Consider the following 20,527-nt stretch of genomic DNA (forward strand, 5'->3'; position numbering starts at 1 on the left):
TACACCACCATGTGTAAATCAGAGAGCTGAGCTCATCGCTGTGTGGCACAGTGAGCTCAGCTCAGGGCTCTGTGGTGCCCGGGATGGATGGGATGGAGGGTGGGTGGGAAGTTCAGAGCAGGGTAAATCGGTTACTTAACAGACATTTGTGCATGGGCAGTCGTGTCCGACTCTTTTGCGACCCCGTGGACTCCAGCCCACCTGTCCATGTGATTTCCCGGGCAAGAACACTGGAGTGGGTTGCCATTTCCCTCTCCAATAAGTGCTTTTACTTCTCTTTAAAACAATATATGGAATTTTCCCCTTCTTCTAAGCCTATTTCAAAAACAGTAATTTTTTTCCCCCCGAAAAACTTTCTAGCTTTTCCTTTACAGATTAAGTATAAAGTATTTCAGATATTAAAACATTACAAAGAGGAACATAATACCCAGCAGCCACCACTCAACTCAAGAAATTAAACATCACAGAATTCTTTGAGAATCAGTGATGATCGGGGTGTGCTTGATAGGCGTCTTGAACCAGATTTCTTAGGAGTGAATTTCAAAGGAGGGGACTGCAGCCCCTGAGATACCCAGGCGTTTGCTAAGATCCAGCAAAATCAGGCTTCCTCTGGGAAGAGTTGGGGCGGAGGGGGGCAGCAGTGGATGGGGCCTGGTTATGCTCATCCCTGACCCTCCTGGATGCTCTAGGCACCCAGCGCATCCTCACCTCGCCCCTCAGCCAGGCCCTGCACCCACACCCCCTAGGGCCATCGAGGGTACCTGGCGGACTCCACCTGCATCCTTTTTGCCTTCCTGAGAATCCCTACACTCCACGCACCTGGACCAGGCCCCTGACCAGGCTCTGAACCAGACGCACTGGCTTCCCTTCTGATGTTCAAAGAGCACATTTCCTGATGGAGGGGGTTTGGGGGGGAAGGGGCCAGAAAAACAAAACAAAATTGAAAAACATTTTATTTTTTTAAATTAAAATTAAAATTTTAATTTTAGAGAAAGCGGGTCGGAGACAGTGACCCGATACACTCTGATGATGGATCGGACCTTTTTCAATATGAACGGCTGGAAGATTTTTTGACTTGGGTCTGCAGTAGCTTTGCAAGGCATGTAAACTGCTCTGCGGAGGCTCGGGGAGTGGCTGTCTCCTAACCAGTCACGTGTTGTGCAGTATCGCTTTCTCAGTTGCAATTGCTGTGACTTGGTTGACATTGAACTTTTTCTTTTCTAGCCCTTGATTCAAAAATGTCTTGGTACTATCACATATATATATATGTGAATATATATACATACTTCTGCATATAAATATAGTACTTCTGCATATATATGTAGTACTTCTGCATATATATGTAATACTTCTGTCTATATTTTATTAATTTGAAAGAAAAAACTCATCAACTTTCTATTCTCACACAATCACCGTCTTCCCCTCCTGCCTCTGAGACTGACTGAGGCTCTTCTTTTTGCTCTCTTCTCTGGACTGTCCTCACCCCCTGGGTTTTCCTCTTTGCTCGGTGACTTGATTCAGATCTGTGTTCCTGAAGGCGTATTCACCTCACCTCGAGCCCTTCTCTCTGAGTCCTCACCTCCAGGGAGAACTCTGATCTTGACTGATTATTGATGGTGGTTGGCTGTTTAGTTGGGTGTACCGGATTCCAGCGTTCGCCCTATACTGTACCCCACCACTGCTTAGAGGCCTTTGAAGGAGGGTCTGAACTTAACTCTTGATGCCAAAAAAAAAAAAAGAGTCTTACCTTTTAGGTCTGAGAGCAAAGTGAACAATGAAAGACCTGGATCTGGTGGAGTTACTTAAAACGACTTTCTTGCTTGCAAATTCATCTACCGTTGAACAGAAGGAGATTGTAAGTACCATCTGGTCTTAACACATTATTTAACAGATGGGGAAAATATTGTTCTGGGAGGGCCACATTTTTGCAAGAATTCGCATGGCTAAGTTAGTGGTAGACTGAGCCCGTGTGCTCAGTTCTGTTGCAACATTCCAATCTGCCTGCACTTCATGCTTCTTCTGGTTTTGATTCAGACCCAAATGAAAATATGCCTCTTCTGAATTGTGAGGGCAGCCATTCATTTTGCTCCATCTCCAAGCTTTCTTCAGCCGAAGCCTAGACTACACTGTGGTGCAAGGTGACCTGGGGTGACCGTTGCTGCCTCTTGGGTCTGTTTTGTTGCTCACTATTTGGTTCTTCTAGGTTTTCAAGGAGCCGCCCCCTGAGACTCCCAAACTAGGATGTCCCTCCCTAAAACAGGGTCCCTATTTTCTGCAGTGAGACATACATCATTCCTTCCAAAGATATCAGATGTGTTCTCACCTCAACTTTTTCCTTGACCTCAGCCATGAAAGCCTGAGTGGCAACAAGCTTATCAGTCATCACAGATTTTAAAACTGAACAAGTACCAGGCATTGCACACAGACCTTATATACATTATCATCTTATTTAGTCCTTACAATTATCCTTTGATATAGGTGTACTCTTTCTTGTGAAGAAATAGAGGCTAGGGCGTAAAGAAAATTGCCAGATATTAGCCTGTTTATAAGAGTCAGAGATAAAAATTCAACCCTCAATCTTTCGACTCCAGAGTTCTTAATCACTATGCTACATTGCTTCTGATAAAGACAAAGTAATTTAAAAAATAAAATCACATCTTCTTTTTAATTTTTCCCCTTAAGACTACTTTTTATTATTACTATTATTATATTATCCATCACTTTAGGGATTATAAAAAACCCAAAGACTCAGAGGAGTACATGTATGGCTGAATCCCTTCACTGTTCACCTGAAACTATCACATTTTTAATTGGCTATACCTCAATGCTAAAATAATTTTTTTAAAAGAAACTTACTTTGGATCTCAGGTTTTGGATTTAAACTCAAATTAGACTCCAGAGCTTGCATTCTTTATCTGTCCTGTTGCCTGTCCAATAATACTAATAAGCAATATTTACAGCATCACCACCTCATCATCAATGTTAGAATCATCATCTCAGACTCTTATATGGCTTTTACTATATGGCAAGCTGTGTTCTAACTACTTTACAAACATTATCTTATGTTTGCTTCACGAAAGCCCTGTTCTCCCATCACCCTAATTATCCAGCTGAGGATTTGCAGGGTCAGGGCCTTTAATTAAATGGCCCAAGCTCACACAGCAGTCTAGCTCTGGCATCCAGCTTCTCACTTTTGTCCTGCATTTGCACAGTGTTTCATAAATTGCAAAGCCTTTTTATTTGCACCAATCCTTCTGTGAGTCTTATAAGTCAAGTGTCTTTATTTCCAGCATCTGACAAATAAGAAAATAGATACTCAGAAAGGATAAGCAATTCTCCAAGTGAAAAGAGCCAACAGGAACTGAACTCCGACGAGGGCAGTCTCAGCCAGACTTTCATGCTGCCAAATAAGAATCTGAATTAGCCAGAGAAGTTGTGAGGATCAATACTTAGCACTGTTACAACACACATTGCTGGGAGGCTCTGGGGGAACCTATTAATGGGACTTGCAAGCGCCGTCAGAGTCAGAAAGGAGGGGATTTAAATCAGTCTTTTAGTGTTTCTCAGATATAAACAGGCCCCTACATGTGTCTCGCTTTCACTTTGGGTAGAGGTAAATGTTTAACAGATTTCGATTACCTTCTTAAAAAATTGTTTTTTAACTGGAGAGGTCCAGGTATAAGAGTATCTGAGAAGTTGGTGGACATTTCCTTCTTTTACTGTTAGACAAAGTTTAACCAGTCCATCCTAACGGAAATCAACCCTGAATATTCATAGGAAGGACTGATGCTGAAGGTGAAGCTCCAATACTTTGGCCACCTGATGTGAAGAGCCCAATCGTTAGAAAAGACTCTGATGCTGGGAAAGATTGAAGGCAGGAGGAGAAGGGGACGACAGAGGATGAGATGATTGGATGGGATCACTGACTCAATGGACATTTGAGCAAGCTTCAGGAGATGGTGGGGGGCTGTGCATGGTGTTGCAAAAAGTCGGACATGGGTGAGTGACTGAACAACAATAAATAGTTTAAGAACAATCCTTCCCTAGAGTGGAGACTTAGAAATTAAACCCAAATTTATTATTAAAAGACTCTCTTCTAATATTAATGTGATATTGATGTGATATAGTATTAATGTGATATTGATATATATTTCTCTGATAAATTATACTTCCAGTAAAATAAAACAAAGGATTGAAGATCTTTGTTTTCTTCTAAATGTTTGTTTTCAGCTTGGCATTTCTATTTATATTCCTGACAGATGAAACACAGTTTCTTTTTTTTTTTTTTAGGTGAAGCATAGTTCATTTGCAATGTTGTGTTAGTTTCAGGAATACAGCAAAGTGATTCAGTTATAGATACACACGTATGTGTGTGTTAGTTGCTCAGTCGTGTCTGACTCTTTGCAACCCCATAGACTGTAGCCCACCAGGCCCCTCCGTCCATGGGATTCTCCAGGCAAGAACACTGGAGTGGGTTGCCATTTCCTTCTCCAAACACGTATATGTGTGCATATATATTCTTCTTTAGATTCTTTTCCATTATAAGTTATTCAGTTCAGTTCAGTCACTCAGTCGTGTCCAACTCTGTGACCCCATGGACTGCAGCACGCCAGACTTGCCTGTCCATCACCAACTCCTGGAGCTTACTGAAACTCATGTCCATAGAGTCAGTGATGCCATCCAACCATCTCATACTCTGTCGTCCCCTTCTCCTCCTGCCTTCAATCTTTCCCAGCATCACAGTCTTTTCCATACAAGATATTGAATATGGTTCCCTCTGCTATGCAGTAGGTCCTTGTTGTTTATCTATTTTACATATAATAGTAAGTATCTGTTAATCCCAAACTCCTAATTTATCCCTTCTCTTCCTCTTTCCCCTTTGGTAACCATAAATTTGTTTTCTATGTCTGTGGGTCTATTTCTGTTTTGTAAGATTTCACATATAAGTGATACCATATTTGTCTTTCTCTGTGTGACTTATTTCACTTAGTGTGATAATCTCTAGGTCTGCCTGTGTTGCTACAAATGGCATTATTTCATTCTTTTCTTCCTGGCTGCCTTGTGAAATATGCAATGGAGAAGACCATGTGTGGAAGTGGGAGGCCAGTTATGTGTTGTCCTTCTTCTGCAAGCTGATGGGATCATTATTTATATTTCAGGTCCAACACACAGCAGGAGACACAAAAGGTAGACAGCAGTATGAATAACAGTGTTGCAACTGGAATTAATTCAGGAATAGTAAAAGTTTTTCCTTTTCTACTCACGCTACTGGGTACAAAATTAGTTTTTCCAAACAATTTTCATTTATTTTCTTATACAAAATATTATTATTTGGTTCACTCTCAATTCATGTTGTAAACTTCACATCCTGACATTTGCCTATTCCCTTTGTCTATTTGATCTAATATCTATCTTTCCATTGTGGCCTCATAGGATACCTAGATTGCTCTTCAAAATTTCCCCCAGTTCCTTGCCTCTTTCTGCTTCTCCACGTGTCTCAGCTGCTATCTTCCATGAGTTATCCTTCCTCCTCTCTCTATGCATCCAGGTATTTGAAGACCTTTAAGATACGGATCAGAATTTGTCTCTTGCAAACCATGACCAGTTTCATCCCTTAAAGACCACTGCCTTGGCTTTCCTGGTATTTCAAACATCACACCCATTGGATTTATCCTCCGCTTCTTCTCACTACCCTGCCTGGCTGCCCTCTCCCCACCTGCTCCTCAAAGCTAAATTCACTGCATCCTCCTCTGGTCCTACCTTAGTTGCCGTCATTGTTTCAGGTCCAAACCTGACTCAGGTAGAGGTTCTATGAACTGCTTCAGCCCATATAGCTCTCATCTGTTACACCCGACCTCCCACCCCAAGTGAGGCTGATGAAATAAACAAAGCTTCACCTTTGAATTCTGGGACTTCTGAGCCCTGAACTGTCCACTGTACCCTGGGTCCACTCTCCCACCAATGAGACCTTGGATGTTAATTTAATCCTAGGTTTAGGGTTGACCTCAGTCCCCCATGGGTCCTCGTTTCTGGTAACCTAATTATGGTTCTGAATCTTGCAAGCCCCAGTTTCTCTCGTTGCCTCACCTTGTAGACTTGAGTTTTTCTTTAATTTCGACTCTGAGTTCTCATTTTAATAACCAGTCTGTCTGCTGTGGTTGATTCACGAGACCTGCCTTGTGCTTTTGTGTCGTCTTTTCAGTGAACCTCAGCACCCAGACCCAGGGCCCCGCTCTCCGCGGAGGATTCTGATCTGCATGGCTGATGCTGACATCTCGCTTTGTGAGCCTCCCAGGTATTCTAGTCCTACCACTTGTCTGCGTTTGCACAGCGTAGACCGTGAACCACATCTCCGCCCTGGGAGTTGCCAAGTCCTTGCTGTTACTGGGAGCCTGACTTCCAGCAGTCTTTGTCCTCGTGGGCAGGTCAAATTCCAGGTGTCAGCACCACCCTAGCCTTGCTTCCAGTAAACCTCCATACTTCCCTGATGGATACTCAGTGTATGTCAACAGAGTTTCTAAAGCTTCAACAGCTGTATTGTCTTTCCAATAAATTTAACCTCTGAATTATCTTTCACCTTTCATCCCCATCCTTCTTAGGGTGCAGTGTGGTACACATTAGATGCTTAATTCATGAAAGAAAAGAAAGAAAGTGAAAGTCGCTCAGTCATGTCCGACTCTTTGTGACCCCATGGACTATACAGTCAATGGAATTCTCCAGGCCAGAATATTGGAATGGGTAGCCTTTTCCTTCTCCAGGGGATCTTCCCAACCCAGGGAATGAACCCAGGTCTCCTGCATGGCAGGTGGATTCTTTACCAGCTGAGCCACAAGGGAAGCTTAATTCATGACTACTGACAATAAATGAATCGGGAGCCTGAGGGCCACACACTCTAATCTTAATTTGGGTTCATAAAAGTTCACTTAAACGAATGTGTCTTATCAGTGAAGTGGGGATAATAATATTTGATTCCAGTGGTATGTCCACCAAAATAGGCACAGACATCTATCTCTATAAGGTTAGTAATATTATATTGATCAAATATTACATCAGAGATTGCCCAACCATAAGACTGCTATGATCTGGCCATGGTTTAAGCTTTTATTTTCACTTGTCTTCTCACCCACGTAAAAATTGATGTAGAGTTCCATGTCCTATAAAAAAATATTGCAGTGCACAGTATTATCAAGTATGTATATTTTCTTTGTCATTTATTGAATAGAAAACATGAGCTAAAAATACCATTTATAAACACATTGTTATATTTAAAATAGATAACCAGCAAGAACCTACTATGTAGCACAGGGAACTTGGCTCAATATTCTGTAATAACCTAGATAGGAAAATAATTTGAAAAGTATTAGATACATGTTTGGGTTTCCCAGATGGCACCAGTGGTAAAGAATCCACCTACCAGTGCAGGAGACACAAGAGACGCGGGTTCAGTCTCTGGGTTGGGAAGATCCCCCGGAGGAGGAAATGCAATCCACTTCAGTAATCTTACTGGAAAATTCCATGGACAAAGGAGCCTGGTGGGCTACAGTGCATGGGCCGCAAAGTATCGGACGTGATTGAGCAACTGAGCACACAGATATACACAGATACATGTATATGCATATACACACACGAATATATATACACATGTACATACATTGTATCACTTTGTTGTACATCTGAAACTAACACAACATTGTAAATCAACTATAATCCAATATAAGGTAAAAATTAAAAGATAAATAAAAATGCCAGTTGTAAATCTTTATGAAGTAGTTTTTCAGATCAATAAGAGTAAGGGAAAGGCACGTTAGTTTTAAAAAATTGAAAATTTCTACCAGCCTGTATACCCTCACATGCGATGGTGTGGTCAGTCACCCAGAGCCAGACATTCTGAAATGTGAAGTCAAGTGGGCCTTAGAAAGCACCACTGTTAATAAAGCTAGTGGATGGGATGGAATTCCAGTAGAGCTATTCAAAACCCTAAAGGATGATGCCAACAAGGTGTTGCATTCAGTATGTCAGCAAATCTGGAAGACTTAGCAGTGGCCGCTGGACTGGAAAAGGGCAATCCTCATTCTAATTCCCAAGAAGGGTAGTACTAACCATCGGACAATTGCACTCATCTCCCATGCTAGTAAAGTCATGCTTAAATGTTGCATGCTAGGCTTCAGCATTATGTGAGCCAAGAACTTCCAGATGTTCAAGCTGGGTTTAGAAAAGGCAGAGGAACCAGAGATCAAATTGCCAACACTCGCTGGATCATGGAGAAAGCAAGGGAATTCCAGAAAAACATCTGCCTCTGTTTCATTGACTACGCTAAAGCCTTTGACTGTGTGGATCATAACAAAGTGTGGAAAATTCTTAAAGAGATGGGAATACCGGACCATCTTACCTGTCTCCTGAGAAACCTGTATGCAGGTCAAGAAGCAAGAGTTAGAACCCTGTATGGAACAACTGATTGGTTCAAGATTGAGAAAGGAGTACAACAGGTCTGTCTGGAGTCACCCTGTTTGTTTAACCTATATGCTGAGCACATCATGAGAAATGCCGGGCTGGATGAGTTACAAACCAGAATCAAGATGGTCGGGAGAAACATCAAAAACCTCAGACATGCAGATGATATCACTCTAATGGCAGAAAGCAAAGAGGAACTAAAGAGCCTCTTGATGAGGGTGAAGGAGGAGAGTGAAAGAGCTGGCTTAAAACTAAATATATTTTAAAAAACTAAGATCATGGCATCCAGTCTCATTACTTCATGGTAAATAGAAGGGGAAAATGTGGAAGTAGTGACAGATTTCCTTTTCTTGGGATCTAAAGTCACTGCAGATGAAATCAGAAGACGATTGCTTTTTGGCAGTAAAGCTATGACAAATCTAGACAGTGTGTTGAAAAGCAGAGATATTACTCTGCCGATAAAAGTCCATATAGTCAAGGCTATGGTCTTCCCAGTGGTCACATTCAGTTGTGAGAGTTGGACCATAAAGAAGACGGAGTGCCAAAGAATAGATGCCTTTGAACTGTGGTGCACAGAAGACTCCTGAAAGTCCCTTGGACAGCAAGGAGATCAAGCCAGTCAATCTTAAGGGAAATCAACCCTGAATATTCATTGGAAGGATTGTTGTTGAAGCTGAAGCTCTAGTATTTTGATTATCTCAGGCAAACAGCCAACTCAATGGAAAAGTCCCTGATGCCGGAAAACATTGAGGGCAGAAGGAGAAGAAGGCATCAGAGGATGAGACGGCTGGGTGGCATCACCAATGCAATGGACACAAACTTGGGCAAACTTTGGGAGATGGTGAGGGACAGGGAGGCCTGGCATGATGCAGTCCATGGGGTCGCAAAGAGTCTGGGCGACTGGACAGCAACGAAAACATACTCTCAAATGAAGTGCTAGATGAGGTGTGTTTCACAAATAAGATTTTCTTTTACTTTTATAGAAGTAATATGATGTATACTACAAAGACCTGCAGCAGGACAGTGGTGGTAACCTGCAATGTGGTGGTTTAGTTGCTAAATTGTGTCCGACTCTTGCAACCACATGGACTTTAGCCTGTCAGGCTCCTCTGTCCTTGGGATTCTCAGGCAAAAATACTGGAGTGGATTGCCATTTCCTTCTCCAGGGGATCTTCCTGACCCAGGGATTGAACCCAAGTCTCCTGCACGGCAGGTAGATTCTTTAATGCTGAGCCACCAGGGAAGCCCAATCTGCAATAGAGTTTCATATTTTGTAATTAAACATATAAATAATCATGTTAAAGTCATTAAAGGCTAAAAGCAGCTTTTATTTGTCATTTAGTAACTTTACCTACTGCTAAATAAGGTCAATTTTCATTCCAATCCCAAAGAAAGGCAATGCCAAAGAGTGTTCAAACCACTGCACAATTGCATTCATCTCACACGCTAGCAAAGTAATGCTCAAAATTCTCCAAGACACGTTTCAATAGTACTTGAACAGTGAACTTCCAGATGTTCAAGCTGGATTTAGAAAAGGCAGAGGAACCAGAGATCAAATTGCCAACATCTGTTGGATCATCAAAAAAACAAGAGAGTTCTAGAAGAAACATCTATTTCTGCTTTACTGATTACGCCAAAACCTTTGACTGTAGGAATCACAGCAAACTGTGGAAAATTCTTAAAGAGATGGGGATACCAGACCACCTGACCTGCCCCCTAAGAAATCTGTACACAGGTCAAGAAGCAACAGTTAGAACTGGACATGGAAAAACAGACTGGTTTCAAATCGGGAAAGGAGTACGTCAAGGCTGTATATTGTCACCCTGCTTCATGCGAAATGCCAGGCAGGGATGAAGCAAGAGCTGGAATCAAGATCACTGGGAGAAATATCAATAACCTCAGATATGCAGATGACACCACCCTTATGGCAGAAAGTGAAGAAGAACTAAAGAGCCTCTTGATGAAAGTGAAAGAGGAGAGTGAAAAAGTTGGCTTAAAACTCAACATTCAGAAAACTAAGATATGGCATCTGGTCCCATCACTGGCAAATAGATGAGGAAACAATGGAAACAGTGACAGACGTTATTTTTGGAGGCTCCAAAATCACTGCAGATGGTGACAGCAGCCATGAAATCAAAAGACACTTGCTCTTTGGAAGAAAAGCTATGACCAACCTAGACAGCATATTAAAAAGCAGAGACATTACTTTGCTAACAAAGGTCCATCTAGTCAAAGCAATGGTTTTTCCAGTAGTCATGTATGGATGTGAGAGTTAGACTATAAAAATGTTGAGCACCGAAGAATTGATGCTTTTGACCTGTGGTGTTGGAGAAGGCTCCTGAGCGACTGCACTGAAGTGAACTTAAATAAGTTTGTGCTAAGAGTACAAAATAATTTTCAGTTTTTGAAGCCATTTGGATTTGGAATTACACATCAAGGATCACAGACCCATATTCTGAAGAAAAAATTGGTTTCATTCTGGGTGTCTCCAGACACAGCAGGACCAGAGTATGTCACCTGAAGGAACACGAAAATTTAGGGGTTAATAGAAAAAAGAACTTTCAGTTAAGATCCCCCTAAAATGAACTACTAGTCCGTAGAAAAGTCACAAATTCCCATTCACTGTGGTCGAACAAAGATGAATTATGTAGTTGCCCTTTATTCTGTAGCATCTGATAACTCTCCATTGTTGTTTGTTTCTGTTGTTCAGTCACTAAGTCGTGTCTGACTCTGTGACCCCATGGACTGCAGTACTCCAGGCTTCCCTGTCCTCCACTGTCTCCTAGAGTTTGCTCAAATATATTTCAATTGAGTCAATGATGCTATCTAGCCATCTCATACTCTGCCACTCTCTTCTCCTTTTACCTTCAGTCTTTCCCAACATCAGGGTCTTTTTCAATGAGTCAGCTCTTTGCATCAGATGACCAAAGTATTGGAGCTTCAGCTTCAGCATCAGTCCTTCCAATGAATATTCAGGGTTAATTTCCTTTAGGATTGACTGGTTTGATCTCCTTGAAGTCCAAGGGACTCTCAAGAGTCTTCTCCAGCACCACAGTTCAAAGGTACCAATTCTTTGGTGCTCAGCCTTCTTTACGGACTCTCACATCCATACATGACTACTGGAAAAACCATAGCTTTGACCGTCTTGGCAAAGTGATGTCTCTCCTTTTTAATTTGCTTTCTAGATTTGTTATAGCTTTCCTTTCAAAGAGCAAGGAAATTTCATGGCTGCAGTCACCACCTGCAGTGATTTTGGAGCCCAAGAAAACAAAATCTGTCCCTGCTTTCAGTTTTTCCCCTTCTAATTGTGATGAAGTGATGGAACCAGATGCCATGATCTTAGTTTTTTGAATGTTCAGTTTTAAGCCAGCTTTTTCAGTCTTGTCTTTCACTTTCATCAAGAGGCTCTTTAGTTCCTCTTCATTTTCTGCCATTAGAGTGGTATCATATGCATATCTGAGGTTGTTGATATTTCTCACAGTAACCTTGATTCCAGCTTGTGATTCATCCTGCCCAGAATTTTGCATGATATGCTTTGCATAGAAGTTAAATAAGCAGGGTGACAATATACAGCTTTGACATACAGCTTTCCTAATTTTGAACCAGTCTGTTGTTCCCTGTTCAGTTCTAACTGTTGCATCTTCTTTTTTTTTTTAAATTTTATTATTTATTTATTTGCATCAGGTCTTCATTGCATCATGTGGAATCTTTTGTTGTGGTGCACAGACTCTCTAGTTGTGGCACATGGGCCTAGGAGTGGCAGTGTACGGGCTTAGTTGCTCCAAGGCATGTGGGATCTTAGTTCTCTGACCAGGGATTGAACCTGTGTCCCCTGCATTGCAAAGCAGATTCTTAACCACTGGACCACCAGGGAAGTCCCCTAATGGTTGCTTCTTGACCCGCATTCAGGTTTCTCAGGAGACAGGTAAAGTGGTCAGGTATTCCCATCATTTTAAGAATTTTCCACAGTTTGTTGTGATCCACAGTGTCAAGGCTTAGTATAGTCAATGAAGCAGAAGTAGATGTTTTTCTTGAATTCCCTTGCTTTCTCTATGACCCAATGAATGTTGGCAATTTGATCTTTGGTTCCTCTGCCTATTCTAAACCCACGTTTTACATCTGGAAATTCTTGATTCACATATTGATGAAGCCTAGCTTGAAGGATTTTGAGCATAATAACCTTGCTAGCATGTGAAAATGAGTGCAACTTGGTGGTAGTTTGAACATTCTTTGGCATTGCCCTTCTTTGGGATTGGAATGAAAACTGACATTTTCCAGTCCCGTGGCCACTGTTTAGTTTTCCAAATTTACTGACTTATTGAATGCAGCACTTTAACAGCATCAACTTTCAGGATTTTAAATTGCTCAGCTGAAATTCTATCACTTCCACTAGCTTTGCTCCTAAGACTTATCATTATAGAATTAATTTCCCAAAATGCAAAAATACATATTTTTAAATGAGTAAAAAAAGAACATTTTCTTTGTTTCAACAAAATATGACATTGTAAACAAATCTGAAAGTTAAAATCAAAAGCCAAACATTCAATAAACAAAGACTAGAGTGTAAGCAGGCATCTTGTCTGACTCAAGCAACGCTGTCTGGCGATCATGGTTTGATACATGCCCAGGGTATGTCAGGTGCTCAATAAGCAGTTGGGACTAAATTAATGAAAGACCATGTTATGTCAGTATAAACACACTTAAAATTTGTAAGTACACTTTAAATTTGTAATTTGGAAATTCGATAATAGGCATTGAAAGATGTTATTCCTCCTGAAGTTTCTGTTTTAAGTAGGGCTAATTATTGTTATCCCACTGTATAACTAAAATACTTTAAGATTACTTTTTATTTAGTGAACGAACACCCACTATTGGAATTGGTTCAGTTTTGTAAAAAATATAATAAAGAACACCCTGATAGTGTTATTAAGATAATTATATATAAAACACATTTACAGAGTGCTTCATATTTATTTTTAATTTTACTTTTAATAATTCAGAAAATCTCTCTATTAGATGAATGAAAAATAGCTTTTTTCCCCTAAGACTGCTCATCTACCAGAGTTCTCTCAACTACATGTCAGCCAAGATTTTCAGATTTCTTTTTGGCTATAAATCCTGCACAAGATGAAGATTTCTCATAGGAGATTGTGGCAACACAATGACAGATACCTAGGCTCTCTATTCATTATAACAATCCAGATATGTTCTGTTTTTAATGTTGATTTTCAGATTGAAATATTCACAAGAATTGTCAATAATACATGCTGAAGTGTTGTTCTTTGCCAAATAAAGAAAATTCTGATTTTCACATGATATATTTAGCCACAGAGCAATGTGTCATTTAATTTTGTTGCTATGTTTTAAAATTTAGTATTTCCTATAATTTCTTTCAAAATATAGATGAAGCCTTGTGACTGAGGCTTGCAACTGCTAGGTCAATTAGAGACTGTAAGCAAGATATTCAAATAAGAGAATAAACTTTCCTTCTCTATGCTATTGATAAAATGAGGGGATGCTGTCAAAAATGAAAAGGTTTTACTTACACAATGACTGAAGTGAGGTGAAATGAAGTGAAAGTCGTTCAGTCATGTCCAACTCTTTGCAACACCATGGACTATACAAGTCCATGGAATTTTCCAGGCAAGAATACTGGAGTGGGTAGCCTTTCCCTGCTCCAGGGGATCTTCCCAACCCAGGGGTTGATCCCAGGTCTCCCGAATTGCATGAGGATTCTTTACCAGCTGAGCCACAAGGGAAGCCCAAGAGTACTGGAGTGGGTAGCCTATCCCTCTCCAGGGGATCTTCCCTACCCAGGAATGGAACCCGGGTCTCCTGCTTTGCAGGCAGTTTCTTTACCAACTGAGCTATCAGGATACACCATGACTATGTTCCTCCAATACAAATGAAAATCAATGTCTCTGTGGAATAAAAATGTAGCAATATCTTAAAGCAAATAAAGTCAAATTTATACCATATGTTTGATAATTATATCATTCTGACCTGCCTCTTGAGAAACCTGTATGCAGGTCAGGAAGCAACAGTTAGAACCAGACATGGAACAACAGACTGGTTCCAAACAGGGAAAGGGGTACATCAAGGCTGTATATTGTCACCCTGCTTATTTAACTTATATGCAGAGTACATCATGAGAAACATTGGGCTGGATGAAACACAAGCTGGAATCAAGATTGCCAGGAGAAATATCAATAATTTTAGATATGCAGATGACACCACCCTTATAGCAGAAAGCAAAGAAGAACTAAAGAGCCTCTTGATGAAAGTGAAAGAGGAGAGTGAAAATTTGGCTTAAAACTCAACATTCAAAAAACTAATATCATGGCATCTGGTCCCATCACTTCATGACAAATAAATAGGGAAACAGTGGAAACAATGACAGACTATTTTTTTGGGCTCCAAAATCACTGCAGATGGTGAGTGCAGCCGTGAAATTAAAAGATGCTTGCTCCTTTTAAGAAAACCTATGACCAACCTAGACAGCATATTAAAAAGCAGAGACATCACTTTGCTAACAAAGGTCCGTCTAGTCAAAGCTATAGTTTTTCCAGTAGTCCTGTATGGATGTGAGAGTTGGACTATAAAGAAAGCTGAGCACCAAAGAATTGATGCTTTTGAACTGTGGTGTTGGAGAAGACTCTCGAGAGTCCCTTGGACTGCAAGGAGACCCAACCAGTCAACCCTTAAGGAAATCAGTCCTGAATAGTCATTGGAAGAATAGATACTGAAGCTGAAACTCCAATACTTTGGCCACCTGATGTGAAGAACTGGCTCATTTGAAAAGACCTTGATGCTGGGAAAGATCGAAGGCAGGAGGAGAAGGAGACGACAGAGGATGAGATGGTTGGATGGCATCACCAACTCAATGGACATGAGTTTGAGTAAACTCCGGGAGTTGGTGATGGACAGGGAGGCCTGGCATGCTGCAGTCCGTGGGGTCACATAGAGTCAGACATGACTGAGTGACTGAACTGAACTGTATGTGACCCCATGTACTGCAGCACACCACGCCTCCCTGGAGAAGGACATGGCAACCCACTCCAGTATTTTTGCCTGGAAAATACCTTGGACAGAGGAGCCTGGTGGGCTATAGGCCATGGGCTCTCAAAAGAGTCATACACAATTTAGCAACTAAGCAACAACAACAAATGCTGTACATATTCATAATCTTCTAGAAAGAAAATTTTTAGCTACCAGCACTTACATGTGAAGTTAACAAGGTAGTAAGTTACAAGATATATTATACAAAGTTCAACTGTATTTCTATATACTGGCAACCAACAATTGACACTGACATTTTTAAACACCCATTATCATTTTTAAAACTATTTTAAAATAATTATGGGAAAGTGCTAGGTACTTTCTAGTGCAAAAAGTTCATTAGCAAATAAACAGACCTCTTTGACACTTTTGGATTCTGAATTTTTTTTTATTAAAAAAAAGCTATTCTCTGAAATTTCTCTTATAAATATATCCAACACCTTCAGTTTAATGAGTTCTATTGGATCAACTGAAATGGCATAGCCTCAAGGCTTAGAAGGGGCTTCTGTTGTGGTTCAGTGATAAAGAATCTGCTTGCAATGCAGGAGACATGGGTTCCATCCCTGGTTTGGGAAGATCCCCTGGAGAAGGGAATGGCAACCCACTCTAGTATTCTTGCCTGGAGAATTCCATGGACGAGGAGTCTGGTGGGCTATAGTCCGTGGGGTCGCAACAGAGACTGACATGACTAAGCAACTAAACAACAGCAAAAAGCCTTAGAACATCAATCACATAGAAAAAGTGCTAAAGAATTGAAAAGCTGGGAAGGGATTTGTCTCCAGAGGAGTAAAAACATAATGACTTACTTTTTTCTCCTTTGGTTTTGATATCATTGTATGGCCATGGGCTACAAGCGACATGCATAAATTGAAGGCATCAATTTTAGTATCTGTGCTGCCGAAGCGAGCACAAATTGAAGGCATCAATAATATTAAGCATGACCTTTTAATAAACGGATTTATTTGTCTGTTTGAATTTCTTCCCTGATAAAATGTGGCCAAAGATACTCTAACATCATGTGAAAGTTGTATTTCATAAGCAAGCATGTTTGAGGTGCTCAAAACAATGCTTGACTTCAGGCATTCAATAAATATCCTTATGACTGGCACCCCACTCCAGTACTCTTGCCTGGAAAATCCCATGGACGGAGGAGCCTGGTAGGCTGCAGTCCATGGGGTCGCGAAGAGTCGGACACGACTGAGTGAGTTCACTTTCACTTTTCACTTTTGTGCATTGGAGAAGGAAATGGCAACCCACTCGAGTATTCTTACCTGGAGAGTCCCAGGGATGGGGGAGCCTGGTGGGCTGCCGTCTGTGGGGTCGCACAGAGTCGGACACGACTGAAGCGACTTAGCAGCAGCAGCAGCAGCTACCAAAAAAAGGAAATACCTGGCATGGTTTAGAAACACAATATTCTCACTTGTGAGTTAATAAATCTATGAGTTAATCCTGTTCTAATCTGAGACAAACTAGATTTCTTGACCAGAAAAAGGGTTTCCTCAAGATTTTCAACATATCATTGCCTGGAACATTGGTTCTAATAGATTTTAAATGCATGTGAACTACTGATCAACTGACCCAGTAAACTTTCAGATTTAAAAGTCTTGACTTAAAAGATGAAGTCGCCCTAAGGCCATGGGTGCTTACAGGGCTGAGAAGGCATTCAAGGGTGAGTAGAGATAAAACAATGACAAGCTTCCACCTCACTTTTTTTTTCTTAGCTTGGTCCTAACATAGAAGGCAGGTGTCTGAAAAATGGTGCAGAAAGGAATAAGAGGAAGACTTGTATAAGATTTATGGGGCTCCTTTCTGTCAGGAGGATTGTTGAAGGGATAGTCATACTAGCTCTCAGAAGCGTGATTTCTCGAGTCTTGCTGTAATTAATACCTCATTTCCTTCTCTAAGGTGGATTCTGTTTTAGTGAATAATTATTTTTCATTCAGTTTCATCCACACCTGCGCTGATGGATCAGACCAGTCATTATAATTATTTCTCAGGGTTGCATATATATAGGGCAATGAATGGACTGAAAATATTTCTGGACTTCAGTTTGTAGAACTGCAAGCTCAAGAATGAACGAAAAGCAAGGAAAATACACGTTGAATATTGAACACTCCGAAAACTCAGCAGTGAGTATGATTGCTCTATTTTAATATTTGCCTATATTGCTGCCTATATTGCAGTCTGACTTTCAGCATTTAATAGCAATCTAATTTCTTACTGCAATGTAGTCAGTCACAATTTTACATCCTTCTCCAAAAGGAAGAGTAACCATGTATTTTTCCTTCAACTTTTCACCCTATATTCTGCTCTATTGTACTTTAGAAGTTAACTTTTATATTTACTTATATACAGAGTTAGAAATGTTTCTATGACCACATGATATAAAATAAATTCATTTAACTTTCAGTACTCACCACTATGGTGAGACATGATTCAGAGAGGAATTTGCTTGAGCAAATTCATAAAATTCATAAAGCTCCAAAGACATCTTGGGTTTAGTTTGAAGTTACATTTTTACAACTTCATACTTAGATTCTAGATATAACTTCTAAATCTGTCAGAATTCATATTTCTAAATATGTTGGAAATCCAGATACTAATCCTGGATATTCTCTTTAGGTGAAAGAAATCCTCAGAAAACCTCTACTTTGTATGAAAATATGACCTTTCTGTCTATTTTTAAGGGCTTTATACCAAGAATCAGGTCTTCACTACATAGTTTTAAGTGGTCTTTTAGATAGTAGAACAAAGGATATTGCTGTTAAGTCACTAAGTCTTGTTCAACTCATGGTGAACCCATGGACTGTAGACCCCCAGGCTCCTCAAGTCACTAAGTCTTGTTCAACTCATGGTGAACCCATGGACTGTAGACCCCCGGGCTCCTCTGGGTTGCCATTTCCTTCTCCAGGGGATCTTCCCTACCTAGGGATTGAACCCACATCTCCTGCACTGGCAGGCAGGTTCTTTACCACTGAGCCACCAGGGAAGCCCAGAACCAAGGATAGAACTGTGCTAAAAATTGAAATGATAAGTTAAAGTTCACACCTGAAAAATAAAGGCAATATTTTGTCTTTACAGTCTGGAGCTGTGGCAATAGGCCTGTATTTACTCACCTATAAATTAAGCCTAAGAAGATCAAGTCGGTTAATTGAATAAGAATCCCACAGAGGATTCCTGGTTTACTGAAAGAAAAGTCATCACACAAAGGATGATCCTGAGGCTATTCTCTTTGTCATTTGTCTCTGAGTTTGATACTCTATAACTGGATCTTCAGAATGCTGGAATAGTCAGGTGGAAAAAAAAATCCCTTTAGTCAAGCATTCATCTTGATAGTTTCTCTAGAAAACAGCAAACTTGCACATGTTTACAAATATTATCTCAAGTATATTTTACAGCATATGTCTGGCTAGCTAAAAATGTTTCAATTACCATAGATATTTAAGGCATAATAATAAAAATATTTTTTGTTAGGATCAAATTAAATAATAGAAGTAAAAAATGAATTGAAACTCATAAAGAAAATAAATTTTGGTATATTGTTTTTCTGTTGGGAGATATGAGAACTTAATCTTTATAAAGTGAGGGGAAAAGCTTAGAGAACTTGCCTTGGTAATTGTTAATGTACTTCTGTTGCCTATGGCCAATCTTAGCTAAAGCTGATTCTCTAATTAAACATTACTCACAGCTCTTCAATGATTCCAATTTTGTATAGAGACTTCAATTGTCCTAAGTGTCAGGGCAACCATGACACAGCAAAAATTATTACTGGGGCTGTAATATTATCCAAAAGCTGAGCTTAGATCACAGGTTCTCCACCCTTATTGTAAATGCCACCCATCATTTTCCTTCTTTGAAAGGGTTGAAATTCTAGCCATACCAGAAAATTCTGGAAAAATGGCCTGGTGAGTGAGTCTTACTTTGTTTAGCACATGAAAATATCCAAGTCCATCAGCCACAGGCAAACTGGGTAATAACTAAAGTGATGGACATCACCAGGTAGGAAAATAAGCTAGGTGGTTATTAAAGATAAATCCAAATTTACTCAGATTTACCTAGTGAATAACATGGACTTTGTTTAATCCTATGCAATAAAACTAGAGCTGTTTCCTTTATCCCTTTGATATAATCCTTATAGAAAAATCTAACTTAGCAATGTCTTTACTGACAAGAGTATTCCATCTTACCTATATTTAATAGCAATTAATTTTTTTGATATTGTTGATTATAGTTCCCAGTGGAGCAATGACTTTATACAATGCTAGTTTGACAATTTTATGCAACTCTTTGGTTGATGGGTCAGCAATTTTTATAGCTATTTTCTAATGGGTTATTAAATCAACATGATAAGAGATGACTAGTACTTGCAGCATTAGAAATAAAAGCACCAATACTAAACTAAAGATAATGATAGCTAATACTTACTGAAAGCATACTCTATGCCAGATATCGCTGTAACCCTTTTCATAAATCATTAAGTGAAGTGAAAGTCGCTTGATTGTGTCCAACTCTTTGCGACCCTATGGACTGTAGCCTGCCAGGTTCCTCTGTCCTTGGGATTTCCCAGGCAAGGATGCTGGAGTGTCCTTGGAGAAGGTTACCATGCCCTTCTCCAGGGGATCTTGTTGACCCAGGGATTGAACCCGGTTGTCCCGCATGGCAGGCAGATTCTTTACCGTGTGAGCCACTAATCATTAATCCTCAGAGCAAATCTACAAGTGTGAGGAGTCCTAGTAGCCTCCTTTTTAGCAAGAAATGGCAGAGATGTCCTTGACTCACAGCTAGAAAATCAGTCTTATTTTCCTGTGAGATGGAGACCCTCAGGCAATCCTATATCATTTTTGAGATGTAATAAAACTTTTTGCCCAGATCCATATTTTCCTGAACTTCCTCCTTTCCCATTTTCATTTTCTCTTATTCTTTCTCCTCTTTTTAACACACCTCTTCCTCCCAATCTTTCCCACTGAACTCACCCATTTTCAATTTTTATCACCCCCTTTTCTCAACAATGTTTAGC

The 20,527-nt window shown here is 40.2% G+C and overlaps 1 protein-coding gene across 1 annotated transcript in view; it reads left to right on the forward strand.

Moving 5' to 3' along the window:
- Positions 1-3,777: 3,777 nt before the first annotated feature.
- LOC145534530 (uncharacterized) overlaps positions 3,778-20,527 on the forward strand; it is a 58,735-nt gene continuing 41,985 nt past the window's right edge. Inside the window, exon 1 of the mRNA XM_081562241.1 lies at positions 3,778-3,959. The gene's annotated coding sequence lies outside the window, so the exon portion shown is untranslated. The remainder of the gene's footprint in view (positions 3,960-20,527) is intronic.

Source organism: Giraffa tippelskirchi, chromosome 14, assembly GCF_054371585.1.
Source record: "Giraffa tippelskirchi isolate mGirTip1 chromosome 14, T2T-mGirTip1v1.2.pri, whole genome shotgun sequence".
Lineage (NCBI taxonomy): Eukaryota > Metazoa > Chordata > Mammalia > Artiodactyla > Giraffidae > Giraffa > Giraffa tippelskirchi.